Source organism: Ovis canadensis, chromosome 2 (assembly GCF_042477335.2).
Source record: "Ovis canadensis isolate MfBH-ARS-UI-01 breed Bighorn chromosome 2, ARS-UI_OviCan_v2, whole genome shotgun sequence".
NCBI lineage: Eukaryota > Metazoa > Chordata > Mammalia > Artiodactyla > Bovidae > Ovis > Ovis canadensis.
Window position 1 is genome coordinate 11604251 of NC_091246.1, and position 3858 is coordinate 11608108.

The 3858-nt window shown below is 42.0% G+C and overlaps 1 long non-coding RNA gene across 1 annotated transcript; it reads left to right on the top strand.

Moving 5' to 3' along the window:
- Window positions 1–422: 422 nt before the first annotated feature.
- LOC138433209 (uncharacterized) lies at window positions 423–3456 on the top strand. The gene is made up of 2 exons (XR_011254206.1): window positions 423–604; window positions 1919–3456. It is a non-coding gene; the product is annotated as an uncharacterized lncRNA (long non-coding RNA).
- The last annotated feature ends 402 nt before the right edge of the window (window positions 3457–3858 follow it).

Genomic DNA, 3858 nt, shown 5'->3' on the forward strand with positions numbered 1-3858 from the left:
CTAAATGTCACTAATGATAGAAAAAAACATATATCTCCTCAGATTGACCTCGGCAAGAGAGCCACTGCAGCTGAACCAAACCATCTAGACCGTGCAAAGGCAGCTGTGACAAGCACATAAGGAACTGCACCCTGGAAATGACTCTTGAAAGCTACACCTTTCCCTAAGACACAGAGTGTGCTATTTTATAAGACAACTAGGGGATTTCTAACCATACTAAATCACAGGGAACCGCAGGTGTGCAGTGTGACAGTAGAATATAGACTAAAGCTGAATGAACAATTTTTTTTTCAAGTCTATATTTCTGTGACTATGATGAAGTGAAATCTGATGGTTCAGTGGAGCATTTTGGTAGCCTGATCTGAGGCTGGGGAAGGAAGCTGGTTTGAACTATTTAAGGCCTTAAGGGCTGGTAGGACTCTGTAACCATTTGGAGAAGTCTAGAATTATACCCTTGACAAGGGACGTGAGTGAACACTGCCTTGTGCTGGTCCTTTACTGATATTGTTCTATTGTATTTTTCACAACCACCAAGAAACACAGGAGACCCAAGATTTGAACCAAATATATCTACCCCCAGAATCTATGAAATCCTTCTGAGCCTGTGAGTCCTTGAGTCAGAAAAAGAGGGATTGGCTGGGGGAGGGAACTGCTGATACCCTGGGTTCTGCCTAAGACTGCTGAGCCAGCATCCTTCATGGCATCTCTCTTACTGTGCCTGCAGCTGTGTAGACCGGGAGACGTTGCCTACACAGTCGTCTTGTCTGTGACCTTGACATTCTCTCTACTCTGCTGATGACAAAATGTGAGAGAATCATTGCTGCTCAGTGAAACTTCTAGAGTTCGCTTGCTTGTCAATTTCCCCCTCGTGTTCGCCATCCCCTCTTCATTTCCTGACTTGTAAACAAGCAGGAGGAGGGCAGGTGACTGGTAGCTATGCTACCAGAAAACTCTGCTGTGCTCAGCACATCCTGTTATTGTGAACCTCAAGTCCTGCTTTGGCGTCTACCAGCCCTATTTTCCCTCCTTTTTCTAGCCTGCAGTTAGGGGAGTGAGTGGATGTACGGATATTTTTATATCCACATTTATATTTTTCACTGGTGTACTCGGGAGATCGTGAGCCTTGGGACTGATGTTGGATTCAAACCCTAGTTGTAATACTAAACCTCAGTTTCCCATTTTACCTGGAAATAAATAAAAATATTGAGCTCAAAATCCTTTTTATTTATTTTAGAATTTCTTTTATTGACATATAGTTGATTTACAATGTTGAATTAATTTCTGCTCTACAGCAAAGTGATTCAGATATGTGTGTGTGTGTGTGTGTGTGGTTTATCATGGGATACTGAATCTAGTTCCCAGTGTTATACCTTATTGTTTATTCTATATATAATAGTTACCTCTGCTAATCCGAAATTCCCAATCCTCCCCTCCTCCACTCCCTCTGCCTCTTGGCAACTGCAAGTCTGTCCTCTGTGTCTGTGAGACTATTTCTGTTTTGTAGATAAGTTTGTGTCATATTTTAGACTCCGCATATAAGTGATATCCTATGGTATTTGTCTTTCTCTTTCCGGTTTACTTCACTTAGTATGATAATCTCTAGCTGCATCTGTGTTGCTGGAAATGACATTATTTCATTCTTATTTATGGCTAAATAGCATTCCATTATATATATATTCATATATGTATATATATACATACATATATATATACACCACATCCTTATCCATTCATCTGTCAATGGACATTTCCATGTCTTGGCTACTGCATGGGGATATGTGTACCTTTTCAGAATCTTTCTGAAGCCTGCATGAAATGATAGAACAGGATCTAGCTCTTTTCATGACTTTCAGTAGGCACTCAAGAAATTCTATTTCTCATCCTTCCCTGAGCCCTCTCTCAAATGTTTCTGTTTTAGCACTAAATCCAGACGAAGACCCTGATGCTGGGAAAGATTGAAGGCAGGAGAAGGGGACGACAGAGGATAAGATGATTGGATGGCATCACCTGCCGGGGGCCAGCGTGAGGAATTCCGCCCATGGCAAAGGTCATGAGGAAGGAGGCTTGGCATACGCAAAGGCATGATCAAGCCTCAGGAAACCCCCTGTTCCCGAGCATCTAACCCCAAAACCAGAGTCTGTTTTATGCTCTCACCTACACCTCTGACTTTACGGGGGGCTCTCCCCCATAACCGTTTCTCTCGGAGAAGGAGTAAACGTGCAGCTCCAAGGCGATAAAAATTCTTGGGCATGACAAGAGTGTTTCAGCTTACGGACTCCTCTGAAGGTTATCTAGCCCACTTGTATAGGTTTGTCCGGCCACATGTGATTGCTTACAGCCTCCCAACATGAGAGGCACGAGATGTTTTAGACTTACTAAAGGCAAATTCTTTTGGGGAGTTAGAAATTATTAGTATAGTTGGTTAGGAATTATATTGGTGAAGGGTCTCTTCATTTGTTGTGTCAATAATTGCTGCTAATTCCCTGCTCTGGGTGGGACAAGGATGTCTCAGGTCAAACCTCTCTGCTGACAGACTAGCTTGTGTGACAGGATTATCCTTACTGCCGCCACTAGGCACATGATTGTTTACTACCTCTCAACCATAAACAGCACAGAGAGTTTTGGAGTATTTTGAGAGTCTTAATTAGCATAGGACTTTTTCTTCTTGTTGAGTCAATGATCGCCGCCAGGCCTCTATATCCTTAGGTACCTGGGAATATATTAATCAATGTATTTGGAATATAGCAAAGGAAATATGGTAGTTTTTGATGTTAGCAATACTAGACTTTTTGAGTTAATGGATTTTCTCTTTTGTAATAGATCACTGTACTTTGTTATAAATCACTGTGTCCTTGCTATGTAAAAATGTAACTCTATCATATCTTAAGACTAAATAGATCTTAAGAGGAGCATTGGTGAAAGGATTTTCATTTGTCGGGCTGATGTTTGCTGCTAAATCTCCATGTTCCCTACCCTTATAATGAATATAACTAACATATAGGAGAAATAAGTATTAACCTTTAAACATATAGGAGAAATAAGTATTAACCTTTAAGCATATAGGAGAAATAAGTGTTAACCTTTAAGACTAATCATGTTAACCTTGGGTTAAATAAATTCCTTTCTTGCTTGTAACTCACTACACCCTCATCCTATAGGAATGTAACTTTATTTGGAGGGTGGTGCCTGGTTTAAGAAAAAACACCCTTGGAAGAAATAAGTTTTTTGGTTATCAGAAAGAAAGGATCATAAAATGTCAGCAGGTCTCACTCATGGCCAGAAGATGATGTAATATCCCTAAGACCTTTTTTTTATATACATTTATGTGAAGCACCTGATTTTGATAAAGGTCAGGACTGCTGACCCCCGCGTGACTCTGTATTCATCCCGATGTGTAACAAAAGGTATATAAGCAAACCCAAAAATAAAGAAATCGGATCAGTTTCCGGAAAGACTGATTCCCTCATGTCGTTCTTTTCTGCTCCCCATTTTTCGGGCTGAATTCCCATCTGGAGCGTAGGTGCCCTCCAAGTCTACTTATTTGCCCCGGGTTTCAAGACCACGCGAGAAGGAGCCCAAGGAGGGGCACCTTCCAATATTCAAGTGGCACTGGTGGCCCAACGTAGATGGTGCAAATTCCTTGTCTTGGAATTTTATTGGTATCCCACGTAAACCAAGTTATTCAGCCCCCTTTTTTCTCTCCTACTATTTTCTGGCCGAATTCCCATCTGGTACATGGGTACCCGCCAAGCCTACTAATTTTGCCTGGGCTTCTAAGATCGGACCGGGGGGGGGGGGGCCTCAGTGCCACCTCTCCTTCTGGAGAACGGGAAGACGCCTGCGGCCTACGTAGGTGGT